The following is a 19319-nucleotide window of genomic DNA, read 5'->3' as shown; positions in this document are numbered from 1 at the left end:
ATCTCTTTTATGGAATACAACAGGCTACAATAATTATACAAACAAACAAGAATAGTCTAAAGAGAGACTTCTCAGAAAGCAGAACATGTAATATAAAGGGTATATATAGCAGCCACATTTAATAGCAAAGGGACAAAAAAAAAAAAAAACACATTGGGCTACAAAACACAATACGGAATTATTAAAATATTTGGCCTGATTGACACCCCTACTGATTAATACTAACTCAAGAGCCAGGAAATGTAAAATCCCCCTTATTCTAAGTAACCAACCTGCTGGCGATTAAACTGTAGATTACACACAGATGCAATGAAATGAACAGAATAATGCTCTTTGTCACAAGGCTACAATGACTTAGAATGATACAAAGCAAATTACAATTATTAATGAAGCAGCTTTCTTAATCATCAATATCGGACCATTCAAAGATCTGTCTAGTGACATGGAACTTGTCATTTAGAGAAATTATGCAACAGCTGGTAATCTTTAACAACTAGGGAATTCAATGGAAGCCATATAGTCTACCATTCCTATACCACATATTTATCAGTTTATGTCAAAATTGACTGATACAAAAGGCAAATGGGGTACCAAATCACAAATAAAACAGCTACTCACCGTATTAGTACTCTGTATTATTCTTATTGATTTACTGCATTGTCCTTTAAATCTGAAACAAAATTCAAATTCAGCATGAGTGCAACTTAAGTGACCCCTACCGTTTTCTTAACACTAGAATCCCTGAAGCTTACGAAAAAACTCATAATCCCAGCCCACCTTAAATTCCTTCACACCTCTCCATAAGCGTCTTTTGTTTTGTAAATGTGCCAATCCGCAAGTGCCGGCATCAGAATATATAAAGTCAAAACTTTATTATATAAAGTAACTAGCAAAATACCCGCGCTTCGCAGCGGCGAAGTACTGCATTAAAATTTTTTATTAAGAAGAAAATGTAACCTTTTTAAACTGAGGGAAAATATGCCAATAATTATTTGATAAGGATCTCTTTGTATACCACGTTGTCAGTTCAGCCCTCCAGTTGTAACATGACCAAGCTGTGCGCTGAGCTTACTCTTAAGGATGCAACGTACAGTTGGCCATGTGAACAGTAATCTTGTCTCAAATCTCACAGCTTGGATTGCTGCTGTCATAATCAGTTTGAGTTTCATGGTTTGTTTCAATTACAACAGTATTTGCAGGATTTGTTGTGTTGAAGTGACATTCAGCATCTGTCAAGCGTTTGTAAGAACACAACCAGTTTCATCGATAAAATCACATCCAGCTTTTGAGAGTTTAAACATTCATAAACATCAAAGTGTGCACTACTGAAATCATCACCTGTGAATCTAAGATGTTTAAGAGGCATTGGCGGTTGTCGAAAGGTGTAAAATATTTGGCCATTTCGGTACACTTGAAAGCAACAACCGAACAATTCAGTGGCAGCCATCAACTCACATGCAGAACCATAGGTGAAAGGCTTAAGCATTTCACTCTTCTAGTGCTCCTGTGTAGTATAATTATCTCCTGTACCGTCATCAGTCCACACCTTGAACCTGTCCCAGTCATTAAATACATAAGACAGAATGTTCCTCCGGATATCAAGAGTGAGCCTGATATGGCCATGCAATATGATCATCTCGATAGACATGGTAATGGGGGTTGGAATGATAAAGGAAATGGGTACCTGAGCAATGTAAAGTAAGTGTAAAATATCTACACAATAACTATAATTGTAATAAACAAACAATAAAACAGCAGAGAAGCTGTGGATTAAACAAAAAGGCTGTAGTTATCAGTAGGGAGACGTGAATCCCGTGGCAAAGCAAGGAAGGGAATGTAGAGACCGGAGCGACGGATGGCCTTATATAGGCAGGCAGCCAACAACGTGGGAGGCGTTGGGATAGGGGACCCAACGCCACCTCACGCGGCGACCGAGCTGCAGGTTATGGATATATATATGTACACAAGTAGGATTCAGTTAGCGTTGGGAACCCATGTACCAAATTTCTTGAAGATGAGCCCATAAGTAACAAAGACTGTTGAAAAGTTCAATATGGAGGCCGACAGTGGCGTCATACCACCGACATAAGTACGTACATTGGTTTCGGTTAGCTCAGGGAAGCCACCTACCAAATTTCGTGAAGATGGGGCCGTAAATAAGAAAGTTGAACATGGCGGACGTTGTTGACCGTTACGCGTAGAATTTTAAAATGAAACCTGCTCAACTTTTGTAAGTAAGCTGTAAGGAATGGGCCTGCCAAATTTCAGCCTTCTACCTACACGGGAAGTTGGAGAATTAGTGATGAGTGAGTGAGTGAGTGAGTGAGTGAGGGCTTTACCTTTTATTAGTATAGATATGTATATACACATATAAATACATACAGTATATACAGTAATCCCTCGCTATAACGCGCTTCGACTTTCGCGGATTTTAAATGTAAGCACATCTAAATATATATCACGGATTGTTTGCTGGTTCGCCGCTTTCTGCGGACAATGGGTCTTTTAATTTAGGTTACATGCTTCCTCAGTTTGATTGCCCAGTTGATTTCATAGAAGGGACGCTATTGGCGGATGGCTTAGAAGCTACCCAAATCAGAGCATGTATTACATATTAACTAAAACTCCTCAATGCCATAAGATATGCTTCCTGTGTGGCGCTTGTTTTGTTTGCTTCTCTCTGTCTCTCTCACTCTCTCGGCCTGACGGAGGGGGTGTGAGCAGAGGGGGCTGTTTACACAGTGGCTGTTTGCCTAGAAGATAGGACGCTCCTCTACAAAATGCCGCTTTATCGTGGTGCTTCTGTATACTTAAAAGCACGTATTGATTTTTTGATGATTTGCTTTTCTTAGCAAGCGCTCTCTCTGACATTATCTGCTCTTCACGGTGCTCCTTTGAAGATAAGATATGTTTGCATTCTTTTAATTGTAAGAAAGAACTGCCATCTCTGTCTTGTAATGAAGCACAGTTTAAACGTTTGACTAAAGGGTGTTATTTCATGTCTAGAGGGCTCTAATAATGTTAACAGTGTGGGAGAGTTTATAAGGGCTTAAAATATATAAAAATAACCATACATAAACATATGGTTTCTACTTCATGGATTTTCACCTATCGCGGTTTGGGTCTGGAACGCAACCCCCGCGATCGAGGAGGGATTACTGTACACACATATACATACATACTTTTTTTCCTTACCAAACTTAGTTTTCTATATATTTCCCAAAACACAGAACTTGGGAAATAACACATTAGTTAATTAGCCCAAGAGTCCAACTAAAAATAGAAGCTGGTTGGAACAAAAACCTGCAGCCACAGTGTGCCCCCAGGACCAAAGTTGGCAAACACTGCTCTAGAGAGGAATGAAGGTCAGCAGGAACAAGACAGAATATATGTGTTTGAATGAGAGAGGGGTCAGAGGAATGGTGAGGAAGCAGGAAGTAGAGCTGGCAAAGTTGGAGCAGTTTAAATAATTGGGATCAATAGGGCAGAGAAACGGGAGTGTGGAAGAGAGGTGAATATGAGAGTGCAGGCAGGGTGGAGAAGAGTGTCAGGAGTGATTTGTGACATAATTGTACCATCAAGAGTGAAAGGGAAGGTCTACAAGACAGTAGAGACACCGGCTATGTTATATGGGTTGGAGATGGTGGCACTGACCAAAAAACAGGAGACAGAGCTGGAGGTGGCAGAGTTAAAGATGTTAAGAATTGTACAGATTATGACAAGGATAGAGAGGATTATTAACAAGTACATCAGAGGGTCAGCTCAAGTTGGATGGTATGGAGACAAAGTCATAGAAGAAAGTTGCTGGGTATATTGGGAGAAGGATGTTAAGGGCAGAGTTGTCTGGCAAGATGAAAAGAGGAAGGCGTAAGGATGTGGTGGGAGAGGACATGAAGGTGATAGGTGTAACGGAGCAAGATGCAGAGATACTGAAAAAAGATGATCAGCTGTGGCAACCCCTAACGGAAGCAGCCAAAAGAAGAAGTCGTCCTGTTAAAAACATAAGTGTAGTAGTTCAGCAAAATACCCCTTTAGTAAAACAGGCATAACAGTAAGTCCAACTGTTTTAATCACGTCATGCATTTAGGAACCTCTGAATATTTTAGACCTTATGTCACTCTTTCTTTGTGTATCTTATTGTTCAAATTTAGGCATTCCAGCCCTTATGTCCCTATTTCTTTGAGAATCTTGTTGCCTTTGTTCAATGGACATTGCAGGAGGCATGGTGGTGCAGTGGTAGCACTGCTACTTTGCAGTAAGGAATCTGGGGTTCACATCTCACGTCCTTACTGCATGAAGATTGTTTGTCCTCCCTGTGTCCAAAAACGTTTTCTCCCACTGCTCAAAGACATGCAGTTTAGGTGAACTGGCAATGCTAAACTGGCTCTAGTGTGTGTTTTATGTGTGTGTATGTGACTGTTCACCTTACAATGGACTGGTGCCCTGTCCAGGGTTTGTTCCTGCCTTGCACCATATGCTACCTGGGATAAGCTCCAGGCTCCCCTGACCCTGGTCTGGACCAAGTAGGTTAGAAAATGACATATTGTAGAATGAAGCCCTCTTGTGCATGACAGATCACATTACGGCCAGACACAGACACCGGCTGTTTTGTCATTCAAGGTACAACCAGTGACCCGAGGTACTGTATAGAGGGAGGCAGAGGAATCGAGAGGTACGAAAGTCACTATATGATTGATAAACTGAATGCTTAACTAACACATAAGCTAATGTAGAGCACATAAACCTACTTATCTTTTTATTTGCCTCACTAGACAGCCTTATTAATTATCTACTTATAAAAAGCTTCCCATCATTTCAATGCAGAAAGTTAAAAACTGCAGTGTCTTCAATTTCTTCTTTGGGAGAGCTTTCTGATCATTAAGTTTGGTATTTTTCAAGTTTAAATTATTTCTTTTCAATCACAGGATGTATTAATTTACCACATGGAATGGTGTTCTAAAGCAGGGAGGGGCACAGTGACTGCAGGTTTTCATTCTAACCGTCTCCTTACTTAGTGACCAGTTTTTGCTGGAAACTAACTTGTTTTGCCATAGGTTTAATTAACTTGACTCAGGCCCCTTAATTGTTTCCTTTTTCTAATTAGCAGCCAAACAAGCTGCTGCATGACCAATTAACCTGGGCCCATCACACAATATCTGAAAATAAAAAAAAAGGTGAAGGTTTCAGTAAAGTTGATCTCTTACATCACCAAAACAATTTGACGGTATTCTTTGAAAAAACAGAAAATCAGTTTTGGAAATGTCTGCTGTGGCAGAATAAGAGCAGCAACAAGCCATAGAATTACATAACAGGTTTAATTAATAGTTAGAATCTGCTTCTCATTAAGGGACTGGTTGGAGTGAAACTGGTTGGAGTTTGCTCTGTTAGCTTGTTTCAAACCTCATTTCATTTTGGCTGTCATTTAATGACGAAAAGAATCTATTCGGGAGGACTGAATAATTAAATGCAGGTCTATTATAATGAAGGAAAAATAAGTTAATTAGCAGTGAAAAACTGGTCACTTATTAAGAAAAGGGATAGAATGAAAACCTACAGCCACTGCAGCCCTCCAGGCCTGGAGTTCGACATCTCTGTTCTAAAGTAAAAAATTGGTTATTCATTTAAGGAAAAATGCCAAATCTGTTATTGGATTTTAAAATGAAAATGGGGCATGAGTAAAACATGAAAGCCTTAATCATTGCTGTAACATCCACGTTAAAGCACCAAATGTTCCGATTTAAGAAAACAGTTACTGGAAATAACTTCTCACAGACTCTTGGCAATATTTTTGTGAGGTAAGAATGTGTTTTCTGTTGACTTGTCCACTCACCAAGGCCTTTGTGGATGGAGCTTTACATTGATCAATTATCCACTGCCTCACTGGAGCTTCAGACTGCATACTACATTGTTTACGTCTCTGGAATTCTGTTTTATCAATGGCTACATCTCCCATGGCTTAAAACAAATGATGCTCTACACAAAAGCATGCAGTGTGTCTGATACTTGGCAGAGCTGTCAGTATGCCCTGAAATCATCCGATGACAAACTACTATGCCTGTATGTGATTCAAAACATGTGCCAGCACATGGGGACTCCAATAATATATTTTTTTTCTTATAGCATGTGAACTCAAATCATTTTTTTATGCAGTCCTAGGGTACATACTGAATCACACACAAATACACTGGTTTAATGACAGATGCACACACACTTAAAATTATATGATTCTTTTTTACCCCTAAAAAGCGTCACTGCATATACATTCATATTCAATGTTGCACTGTTCCTTCTGTGTACAGCCTTAGTGTAATCTTGGATGCATGTCAGCTTCAAAAAAGGTACTATATATTGACAATATTTTCAAACCATGTCAGGTCTTCCACGATTGTGCTGTTCCGCGACAATTTGATCCCTAAACTCTTTACGGTCTTCTCTGCACATGGAAAATGGAGTCTGCTGCATATTAGTTACTTGAAGCTAAGTGAAAAACTTTGAAATGCCAAAGTGGTTGATTTTTTACATACTAGCCAACCCACGGCGTACCATACGCCGCATAATCAGGCCGGTTTTTTAATGATTTTTAAGCACAGGGAGAAAATTAACATTTGAAAAATCGATAATGTAATAAATCAGCAAGAAATGCAACGTTATAACAATGCACGGGACGAACCAACACACAATCGTCCGTGACTGAAAACTGGCGGACCAATTTTGTTGATGTGAGCGAAGGAAATGTAGACGCGCGCCTTCTGTTCTGACAGAGGTGTCGACGATGTATTGCTGGAAGAGTTTGCCACTGGAATGCAAGACACTAAATGAAGATTTCATGGCAAGCCTGAAAGCATAAAATTGGAGCTGTGTGACTCGCGTTCTTTTCGCGGTTCGCTTTTACTCAACATGGGTTAATTGTATGTGCCAGCCTGGATCTCCAAAAGGGAATAGCAGTGGAAAAACTATCACAGTTCATATTGAGAACAAAGATACGCTTGAAAGCATCTCCCCTTGGATTTATGCAAATGTCGCGTTGTGCAGGAAGTTCCCCGTCTTCACCTACAAAGCAGCAACATCAGTTTGACAGGACGGGGCGTTATACCTTCTCATATCCAGACCTGGATTTTCCATGAACACCATTTGTACAGCAGTAACAGAGTAACCGTGAATGATAATGTCATGCATTTGCATGTAAGACTTTGCGAAGGGATTAACCTGGCGTATCATGTTGTCTAGTTGAAGCAACAAAATGTCACTGCAAGCACTATTACATTCCTTTTGCAAACGTTGACAGGTAGCCTCAGCAGAATCGAAGATATATAGCTGACCGTATTGTGGTGCCGTGTCAGGATTGTTAAATAAAGGAGAGACCTGGTGATAAATTTGACCGTGGATTCTGAAAGCATATGGTCCTTGGTTGAGCGATGTGTGCGCCCATTGACGCGAAAGCTAAAGCAGAGTTGTATTCCCTGATATGATCACAGTAATTTTGGGACAGCGGGTTCTTCCAAATCAAGAGGTCTCCCAATAAAAGAGGGGGCTTGGATAGCGGTGGCAAAGACACCTTGCCGGCATGACAACACTTAGTGTAATGTCTGGATTTGTTGACCTCTGCTGGACAATGAAGAGCATTGCAAGAAGCACATGGTGCGGTAGGTAGGTAGGCCAATGTTATGTTCTTGGACGTGAAAGGCGGTATCTTCTTGAAAAGCTGCAGAAAAGTGAATGCGATGTTTGTGCATGAAGGGAATTGGAATGAGTTGTGTCGAAGCATTGCTAGCAATGTTCACATTGCATAATTCGTTCAGGGGAGTGTGTTTTTAAATGCATGTTGAGAAATCTCTGCACTCGGAACATTTTTGAACAAATTGTGCATTCAAAGATTTTTGGAATGCGTTCGTTCAGTGGAGTGGGTGTGTAAATGTGCTTTAAGATATTTCTGGCGTGTGAAGGTTTTGGAGCAGTGTTGACACTGAAAAGAATTCATCAGGGAATGTGTTTTGAGATGGTTAGTAAGGTATCTATCTGCGTGCGTTAAAGTGCTTGTCGCAAATTGTGCATACAAATCTTTGCGTTGAATGGATCTGCATATGGTTGTGGAAATCCATCTCACCTGTGAAGTCCTCGTTACAAAATGTGCAATTGAAGGGGAGAGTGGAATGAGTTCGTGTTTTTTGAGAGCGCGAGTTGTCTCTAAGCATTGTTGGCAATGTTCACATTGCATCATTCGGTTAGTGTTGTGTTTATTCAAATGTGCGTTCAGATATCTGTGCACTCTAAAGCTTTTGGAACAAAAGGTGTATTGAAAGTCCTGTGTGGAATGCGCGTGTTCAGGGGAGGGTGTCTTTAAATGTTTTTCAGGAAGAGGAGAGTAGGCAGGTGACGTCACATTAGTGTGGCGAGCAAGTGGGTGTGCACGCTGTGTGCACATACCGACAGAGTCAAAAGAGGTCACCAGAAGGTTATCACGTGGGTATTTGAGAGGCATGAGAACCTCGTAATGCCCATGATCCAAAGGAACGCTAAAGAGCAGGGATATGAAGAGACGCTGGGCCAGATTGTAAACTCGAGGAGAGGCATGAGGACGTTCTTGGAAGTAAATGCTGATAGTAGCTGGAAGGATTTGGGACATTGCCACAATTTCTGCCTCGCCACCATAGACTCCGGACATATTCAAGTAATCAGCGTATTGTTGAGCAGACTGTATAACAATGCCTCTGAGACTAAGAACGGACACCACGTCACCGAAGTTATCCCAATGTTGGCAAACAAAGGTTACGAAGTTTGAGAGCAACAGTTTCGTCAATGACATTTCTCCAAAAAAACCCGACTGACAGAACAAAACAGTTACCTGAAGCAGGAATTTCTATAACATTGAAAGAAGTATTGTTTCCATGAAATACATTTGAAGTGAGGCCATGGAGGGCAAAAGAATAGTCAACGTGGCTCACAGCTGGGTTTGGACCGCAGCACAGACTAAAGTGAGTGAGTATGTGTTTGATGAGCCGTTTGATTTGGCGGGCAGTGGTCTGAGGTGCGTTCCTGAGCACGTGGGAGGAGGGGTAGAGTTTCTGGGCGGGGCTTCGTTGTTCCTTTCGCATGGTTTTTCATGGTGGACGTGGTCGGTGTCGAAACCGAAAAGAATAATGAAAAGTCAACGTGGCTTAGACGTGCATGTGGACTCCTAGCACAGACGAAAGGGGCTAACTGGGTGGTCGGTGAGTTTTTGTGTCCGGGCACATGGGCAGGCAGTGTGAATGCCTAGAGAGCGAGAAGTGGGCCGGTGAAAAAGGAGTGTTAGTGGGCAGGGAAACGTCTTCCGTATTTCTGCAGGAGCATCTAAGACGACGCATCATTGTCGTGGATGCGAATTGCTGTATGTAGCGTGTAAAACAGTTTGCTATGGTGCACGCGGTCGTGCGTTGTAACCGAAAACTCGTTTTTTTAAAGACTGCTTACTTCATTGTGTTTTAACCTCAATTGTAAAGGGTTGTTTTAAAGATCCCACGGGATACCCCTCGCAAACCGTTTTACACGCTGCATATGGCGATTTACCTCCGCGAGAAACATGCCTCTATGAACAGTCAACGTGCAGGTGCATGCGGCCTCTACGACAGAGGAATATAAATGACGCCGTTTCTTCTGTGTCGTCGCGTCTGAGTTAGTGGGCATGGCTCTGCAAGTTATCGTCGTTGGTGGGCGTGGCTCCTTCCTGCGTGCACCATCGGTGTCTTACTTGTCTGCGGCTCAGTGAATCCACGCCGCTTTCCATGGTTGTCTTGCCTTAGTGAATTTATTTATATTTATTTATATATATATATATATATATATATATATATATATATATATATATATATATATATATATATATATACATACATACTTTTACCTAATTGAAATCATGAACAGCAGAACCCATGGGGTGAAGTACTTTTGCAGGGGCTCATTTACACCCATTAAATTGTCTTCCTACATTTATATAGCCTATGGAGTGGGAGTCACAATATGTGGCATGCTGAAGCATGCACATAAGAGTTTCATTGTAATGTTTACACACTAATACATTTGAAATGAATACACTACATTATTTTAATGAAAGCCTTAGATTTCTGAAAAAGCTAAATACTCAGAATTACACACTTTTTGTAGTGTGTCATGAGGAGACACAATTAAAAAAAACTAGCCGAAGCCCGCTGTAGCATACGGCGATGTAAGAAAAGGAACAGAAAACGGTGAGAAAGAAATTCAGTATAACAAAGGCTTAGGAAACCACTGTCGCAGTATAACGAAAATAGCAAGGTGCGAAACCAATGGCAATGGTCGAGAGAGTACCTTCCTGTAGCAGGCTACGGAAAACACAGACATATATAGATAGACGCCACATTCACCGTGTTGCCCAATCGTCACGGTAAGTCAGCACATCTGCCCTACTGCGAGTGGTAAAAGTGCCATTTAAACTAATACAGGTAGATGTGGAAACCGGGTTTTCTGATGAAAATACAATAACGTTTAAAACGGTATCGATTACATACAACAGACTTTGGCGAATCGTTTACATGCAATTATTTATATCCATTTATATACTAATAATGGCAATTATTAAATAATAATAATTATTATTATTATTAAATAATTCCTCCCGTATAAGTAACATTTCTCGGACTGCTTTCTTCCATCTCCAAAACATTTCTCGACTTTGTCCTGTTCTTACGCAACACAGTACTAAGTACTGGTTAATGCCCAAGTCAACTCTTGTATAAATTACTGTAGTGCTATTCTGTCATCCCACAAAAACTTATCCATCGCTTACAATTTATTCAAAATTCTGCTGCCAGGATAATAACCTGCTGTTTTAAATCCACGGAACATACTACACCTATTCTCTCTCAACCTCACTGGCTCCCTGTTAACTACAGAATACCGCTCTTAACATTTAAAGCTCTCCACAACCTCACTGATCTCCTACAGACTGACACTTGTCTCGCTCACTCTGATTCTCATCTGCAGCTGTACTTTCTGTACTACACATCAAACTCTGTGCTATGGGAGCTCGAGCATCTATCATAGTGCTCCTAAACGCGGGAATTCTCTTCTCTCTCTCATATGCGTCAGCTCGATTCAATAGCACATTTTAAACCTACCCTCAAAACTTATCTTTTCAAACTGGCATGCCAATTGTGAATTTTGCACTGTTAGTGCCAGTTATCTTTGTTTCTTGCTAATTATTACTGTTTGATCGAGAGCGACGGTGGAGGCAGAAGTAGGATTAGAGATGGCAGGCGGGGCTCTGTCGTGCATATCCCATGGTCTTAAGAGTTGGTGGACGGGGCTCTGTGAGTTGGCGGGCGTTCTCTGTCTTGCTTGCCCTTAGTTTCAGTTGGCGGGCAGGGCTCTGTGAGCTGGCGATCGTGGCTCTCTGTCTTGCGTGCGGTGTAAAGTTAATGTGGCTCAGAGGTGCATGTGGACTTTGCACAGACGAAAGTGACTGAGGCTGTGTTTGGTGAGTTGTTGCATGCCTCGAGAGCGACGCTGGACTCGGGAGGATGGTTACAGTTGGCGTGCATGGCTCTGTCGTGTGTATCCCATGATGCGGTAGGAGGGTTAGAGTTGGCGGGCGGGGCTCTGTCGAGCATATCCCATGGTTTTAGAGTTGGCGGGCGGGGCTCTGTCTTGCTTGCGTGCCCTCAGTGAATTTTTATATATATATATATATATATATATATATATATATATATATATATATATATATATATATATATATACTGGATAAATTAAAAGGGCAAATTATGCAATAGAGAAATGAAACAGACTTAAGTGCCACAAATCAATTATCAATATTTACAGTGTATGCTGAATCGCTCCTGAGGATACAGTAATAAAAAAAAACTAAGAATGTTTATGGGTGAGTATAACCAATTACTAATTTTCACTTGTTTTTTGTTGGTAGAAATCTATTCAGGCCAATAATATGATCAGGTAGTTCTGGGTTGTGATTTTCAACATTTCTTCCAGCAATTGTGTAGTTGTTTACAGAATAGAAACGAAACAGCATTTTGCACCTGAGCATTAATTTTCAAAAATGCCAAATATGATAGATTCAAGCAAGGATTTTTCAAGAATGAAAAACTAAAGGAAACCACACCTCTGGGGATGAAAGGTAACAAAGGAGGAAGACGAGCAGTAAGGTGATGTGTACTGCCAATAGCACCTAAAATGGCTGAATCTCACAAAAATGTATTGCTTTTGTGTTTCCCTTCCTAGGATACAGTAATAAAAATAAACAAGAATGTTTATGGGTTAGTATAACGAATTAGTGATTTTCACTTGTTTTGCTTTTGTCTTATTTGATATAAATCATAAGTTACCATGTTTTCTACCATGTTTTACTAAAATATACAATTTGAACATAATATATATGCCAAGGCCAGCAGCACATCACAGCTGAGTGAATCTGGTTTCATCAAAGATTCCACTTATTTCATGTCACAGTTAAAGACTCTTTACCATGGGATAACTGAGTTTCAGACATTTTCAATAATGAATAATTATCTAAGATTGGTCACTTGTGCTACCTCACAACTGTGTATAAAATACAGGAATTACTGTATATTGCGTATATGACAGCTAATCATTACGTATCTGTACACACAAGCATCTGTGACAGTTTGTGAAGATTTTAGGTTGATATGCAATAAAACTTGGTTAATACAAGGGAAATATCTTCAAGAAAAAAAAAAAAAGGTTAAGTCCTATAAAATGTGCATAATTCTAATGATACAGAACATTAATCACATTTCAGTCACAGTTTCAAGTCTATAGAGAATGACACGTTTGCTGATGAACAATATGCAATGCTTGATTTGTAAATACTGCATAGTATAACTTGGAAGGTGCTTGGCATGCACTTTTACAGTTCAAGCATCATGGGTTCAATTGCCACATCTAGACACTGTCTTCTGCTTGTTCTCCAAGCTCTCCTTTTCCAGTTTCAAATTTTTTGCAAATCAACTTGAAGTTTAATGTAAGGAGCCCATTGATCAAATGTTACCGGCCGTGTAAATTTTCACAGGAGCCATTCTTCAATGGAATGCATTTGTACTGCTATAAGCCACACCGCTCCTTGGAGTTTCACATGGGGTTCCCCGTCTCTCCACCCACACTTGAATGTCACTGAATCACACCTGCAGACTTCCACTGGGGACCACTCTTTCTTCTAATGTCTCTGAATTATGCCACACCACACTATGCCATGCCGCTCCTTGCATGTTTCTTGTGGGGAACCCCCTTCATCAACCAAGTGTCTCTGTATCATTCCACAAAATAAAAGCTATTTCAACTAGTGTCTTGTTCACAGTGTAATTCACCCCCACTTCTTCACCAAAAGGATAGAGAAAGCCATCCAATGGATTTTTTTATCCTGTTTCTAATCACACTCGCTTCACCACACCTAATTGAATGGTAAAAAATAAGCACTGTTACAAATGGAAAATAAAATTGAAGACCTGCATTTGGGGGAAGGGGGTGTGAATTATCGAAGTCTGAAGTGAGTACCATCAGAATCGGTTGGCTTATCATGCCCTGTACAAGTTTCATGTGCTTGTGATGCAGCAACAGTCACCTGCAACCCAAAAGTTAATGAGAAACACTGGTTTAGGTGTATGTGTAGTGTTTGACTACCTCTAGGGGGCCGTTTGAAAAGGTATTTTCTCCACCCCTGTTACATAGACTGGAAAAATGCTGGTATGAAAATTCACATATGTACTTGGTTTATTCCAGATGTAAAATGAAGGGAAAACATAAATAATAAATAAAACACACTAAATTTCTCTGGGGCAACTGCAACAGATGGCAAGAGAAGATGGGTGAAGTGCAGAACACAAAGATGGGAGTATAACAAGTGAATTAACAGAGCTAATAAGATAATAAAAATATCAAAGCTACAACCGAATACTCTATTACAGTACAATCAAAAACTGCACAAATACAAGAAATGCACCAGTAACAAATATCAAATGGTCCTTGGAAGTATACATGACTGATTTTACACAGCAATTGTCAAATGACACAGTTAAAACTGGGCATTATTGAAAAAGTTGTCACAAAACTTAAGCAGAAAAGAGATAAATTATGGGTATAGTCAAGACAGCAATCTAGAGTGAACCAATAACAGTCAGTGAAACACCTCTTTACATTTAAAGGCATTCCCAATAAATAAATAAACACAAACACATACATGCATACATATACATACATACACTCCTCCAATAGACTAAGTTAATCTGATATTTATGTCAAGCACGGTTTCTGCATTCCCAGCGCACTGCCACAGCCTCCACCCCAACCCCCACCAGCTTACATGCAATGTAGCACGAACACAGACAGTGACAGAAGGAGAAGAGAGAGAGAGAGAGAGAGAGAGAGAGAGAGAGAGAGAGAGAGGGGGGGGGGAAGGAAAGGGGAAAAAATAAAATCCATGCCAGCGCTGGGCGTTCCTACAAAGCTTCAGTGGGGTCAAAAGTTTACAGTGGTTTTAATTTCACCTTTCTGAAGCCAATCACTACAGAGCTTTCTCTAACTGAACTTTAACCCATTCAAGGGATGTTAATCTCAAGAACAAAGCTTTATTTTGGGGTTGGGGAGGTGGTATTTTCTCTATTCCTACTGCAATTGAGGAAAACATGCCACAAAAATAACAAAGTACCTTTAAATTCTATATATTTCACTAATTAAACATACCATACATGTGGAAACCTTTATATACATGTCTAAGCTGTACACAACCTTACACATCAACGCTTATATGCCCTTACACTGCATATATATAGTTATGCAACTACCTCCTGACAGCGAATTCATTTTTCAAAACAAGTTTGCGAGCAAGGAGGAAACTTTAAAATATTCTATAATAGCTAAATATTAATTCAATATAGTAAGGATAAACAGTTTATTACAATTATTACACTGGAATTATGGTTGTTAAAAGTGGGTAATACATACACACACAAAAAAAAATTTTGCCTTAGAAAAAAGATCCTGGCTAAGAAAAATAAATTTGTCCTTTGAGCAGCATACATTCCAAACAAGCTTTCAATCAACCTTCTGCTAAAATAAGAAAGAGGATATACACAAATTAAGGCCAGCTATAAGCTAACAAACATATAAAATCATTTCAAATTGCTGTGTTAGTTTCTGATCCTCTTCCATGTTACTCTCCCTAACCTTATTACATTATAGTTGCCAAAACCACTAGAAATTTCAATATTACTCTAGTAGATGCTGCTTTTATAATGGGTGTTGAGTTAAAAAAGACAGACAGCAGAGTTTTAATTTTATTTAGACATATGTTGCACACTCTGTGGAAAAATATCCATTTTCAGAAGTGACCAGAACGACAGTACATCACTGTCTGCTCCAAACAAATGTTGACTAAAAGTGGCTGATGGCAGATTGCTGTTGCAAAGTCCAAGCAGTTTGGTAAACTATTTGCCAAAATCACTTAACTGACAGAAGGGTTTGTATACATAAGTTGAATTATTAGACTTTTCGGTTTTAATACAAATACAAACACACAATTGCATTACAATGAGAAAAGCATCTAGGTCTGTCAGATTGAACATCACTATTCAAAAAAAAAAATTGAAATTACTTGAAAAATTAAAAAGTCTAATTTGAAGGCAAAAGTGGGCATTCTTTGTTTTTCGTGCACTAATTTTGGCATCAAGATACTCCAGACACGCTATGCAAAGCTGCACAATTTAACAAATTTTCTTTTACTTCACTTCCACTATCAGCCATTTCATAATTTTGAATGGTTAGCTTGCTATCTTCATTAATAAATCAAACAGGCAGACCCCTCAGCAACAAACGTTTTTTCCCCCTTTCTCCCATTGCTCCACACTTCAATTTACAAGTGTACTTGGAGCAGTTTTCCCTAAATGCTTTTCCAGTGCATCAAAAATTAGAATTTTGTACATGATTCTCTTCAATTTACTCCTAAACCTGATGACTGTGTTGGTTAAAGCTGAAGTCTCATCATTGAAGCAAATAGAAAACAACTCAGAATTTTGATTTTCCTTTTACTATAACACCATAAAATCAACCCTTTAAAAAGCCTAAATGCTAATAATTTTGTGTAATTGGAAAAAAAAATAAAAAATTCAGGCCACCTTTATTTAAAAAGCTGTAGCATCTGTAACAAAGAAAAAAAAAATGTAGACAATGTGTAGGCCATGACTTGATACTGTGACAAAATTTATGGAGGAGTCCAAAGGTGCTAATTGTGTTGTTATTCTGAAAGGCGTGATATAATCAGTACCCTGCCGCTGCCCATTGGATACCTACAAAATAATAAAACAAATCTACATTTGACCTGTCAGCCCTGTGTCTACACTTTTACTTCGTTCTCTACTTGCATCTTGTTGCAGTCTTGCTAACATAACTGACTCATAATTCTCTTGATCCTTGTCAGCGCAGCAAGCCGTGAAAGCAACCATGAAATGGAGCTTAATTCTTTAAGAACTACACGTGCTGGCACTATAGTCCACTACATTATTATTATTATCCCCCCCCCTTTTTTTATTAATCACAGTACCACAAAGCAAAGCATCAAATGCTTATAACAATGTTTCATGCATACACATCTGCAGCACTCAGCTGATGTCCTGTACCAAAAACGTAACTTGAGATATATTTCAACAACAGTTTCCTGGAGTACCAATCCGATTTTTATTTTTTCATTATGTTTTGCTTTTGGTGTTGGTTCTCGCTGTTGCTGCCACTGATATTACCAAGTATAAAGAAGCAAATACAAATGTATATGCAATGCCCAGAATATAATATTCTAACCTTATTTTTTTTCCAATTTGACAACTCTAAAAGCACTTATTTAATGAATTAAATAAAGTAAAAGAAATTAACTACAAACATATAGTTACCACATCAATATTGTCACATATATATGATATATGATAATATATGATTTGATAATATTGATATATCAAAATTTATGTTGTAGTTGATGAAACCACTCATAGCCGAGAGCACATAGTTCTCAAAGTATTGATAGATGACTAAACATTTGGCTCTATGGTAATTCTTTTATGTAGGCAGTTCTAACTGTAAACACCAGTTAAATATAATTTCATGTGCAGTCTTTTCTATAGAAAAATTATCTATCTATTAGTGAATGGCACTGGTTGTTAACGGGTTGCCTTTTAAAAATTAACCATGTAAATTCAGCACCTACAAACCTGGGCAGAAGAGCAGGCTTCTCATAAGATGCAACGAGCCCTTAAAGGCGGGTCTCTCTTTTTTTCTGTTTAATTCCCGGATTGAGTGTCTTGTAGACTAATTAATTACAAGTCAAAAGCAAACTGTTTTAAGATATGCAGTAAATGAAACTACAGATGTAATGATGCACGTTTTTAATCTGTAAACATTTAAGGTTTAAGAATCATTTGAAATAATTATCATACTTACAGGTACTGGAGATCAGTATTTTTTGGCATATCTTTATAGAGAGCTGCAACTTTTCCACCTTTTCACAAGCAGCACTTCAGTCACTTCATAACCACCTGCTAAATTTTAATGACATTTTAGGAGCATACAGCATCATGGAGGATCTGGGTTCCTACCTAATGAATGGAACTGCAAAATAAGGTTTCACTAAAAAGGAATGTGCCATTTCAATATTGTTTGTTTTGTTGTAGCTGTTGCTGCTTACAGTATATATAAAAAAGAAAACGCACAAAACTAAAGGAAAAATAAAACAGTGAAAAACGAAAATCAAAAAAAAAAAAATTTGTGAAAGAATAAAACAGATTCCATAGGGCCCTACGCTTGCCTCTCCTGTCCAGCTACTGTAGCATATAAGTCAATGCATGCAGCAACAGACGTTTTATGTTGATTTATGTAACAAACTATTGGTTTGTGTGCATCTCAGAAAACTGACGGCCGATGGGTGATGCAGGGAACTTTATAACTCTGCCACTGACCTGGACCCATCCCTGATCATTTGCTGTGTCTGTGTGTATTGATATGGTAGCTCCTGTTTGAATTAATACCCTGATGTTTCCCGTTTTGATTGGAATAAAGTTGGTTTTCTTGAAGCCTTTGGACTCTGAATCTTCTCTTGGGTGCAATCTCTCATGCATTACAATTTTAACACACCATTCACATGAACACTGGAACAGATTTCTGCAGCTGTGTTTTAGTTTCAGAAGAACTCCATCCAGGATGTTTAGAAGCCAAGATTAAACCACAAATGCACACAAATTACACTTTTTAAGCCACACAGCTAACCATGAAGACAACATACAAAGATTTAGAAAGTAAAAGATGTGCAGAAGCAGCATGTCTAGACATCTGCTAAGTAGTATATGATGCACTAACCTTTATTTATGTATACAAATATTTTGTGTGTGCCTATTTTTCTCCATTAAAAAGGGGGGGGAGGGGGGGAGAGATCAGTTTGGAGGGCCCTTTGTATAAAACAGAGCCAAAAAGTTACTTTTCTGTAGTATTTGACAATACTTGTATGTAACAAGATGTATTTTACACATACAAGAATTTCTGCCACAAGCTGCCCCATATACTGAATACAAGTTTTGCCTGTTCAGACAATTGTTCTGTGAAGCTCAAGTAAATGTTGAAGTTTATTTCGATGTTTAGTGCCAGGTCATCACAGAACAAATTTCGCTTCTCTAAACATAAACAATAAAACTGACATAATAGAGAAAAAAGTAAAAAGTATCACAGGTCACTAGATTGATAACAGTGGTGTCCTATTAATAATAGATTGATAACAGTGGTGTCCTATTAATAAACAATTAGTACTTGTCTAAGACAATAGATGGAAAATGAAGCACTAATCTTACAAAGTACAGACTTTAAAAAAAAAAAAAAAAAAAATTAATGAGGAATGATCGACAATATTAAAAATTCTATAGTGTAGTAATATAATGAATACAAAAGGAATTTTCTCCATCTTGCTTACTTAATAACAAGTCAATCAAAATTAATATTTGAAATTAGAATATAATCAGGTTATGTACCACAAACTGAATAATAACACAAAAATGTGTTGCAGACTTAGTTATCAGTACCACCTTGCTAACGGGGGAATACCCCTACCCTAGTCAGCAATTTATACCACTCACTAATAACAGTTTTCTGGTGAAAACACTACAAGGCAAACTCATTGTAAAACTCCTTATGAAACAAATCAATCTACAGAAATGAACAAATACTTTAAACTCTTAATTGATCAAATGAAATGAAAAGCTTCCAATTAAATGAAAAAAACTAAATTAGTTTAATAAACAGGGAAC

The 19319-nt window shown here is 38.7% G+C and overlaps 1 protein-coding gene across 6 annotated transcripts in view; it reads right to left on the bottom strand.

The window, feature by feature from the left end:
- Positions 1-19319, bottom strand: part of ncoa3 (nuclear receptor coactivator 3) — a 273711-nt gene that overhangs the window by 201696 nt on the left and 52696 nt on the right. For 4 of the 6 annotated variants that reach the window (XM_039734693.1, XM_039734687.1, XM_039734686.1 and 1 more), the window contains exon 2: positions 619-670. The exons of the other annotated variants lie outside the window; for them this stretch is intronic. The gene's annotated coding sequence lies outside the window, so the exon portion shown is untranslated. The remainder of the gene's footprint in view (positions 1-618; positions 671-19319) is intronic. 6 annotated transcript variants of the gene reach the window in all.

Source organism: Polypterus senegalus, chromosome 14 (genome assembly GCF_016835505.1).
Source record: "Polypterus senegalus isolate Bchr_013 chromosome 14, ASM1683550v1, whole genome shotgun sequence".
NCBI classification, from domain to species: domain Eukaryota; kingdom Metazoa; phylum Chordata; class Cladistia; order Polypteriformes; family Polypteridae; genus Polypterus; species Polypterus senegalus.
Note: the sequence above shows the minus strand (reverse complement) of the source record. Positions and strands in the feature narration are given on the sequence as shown.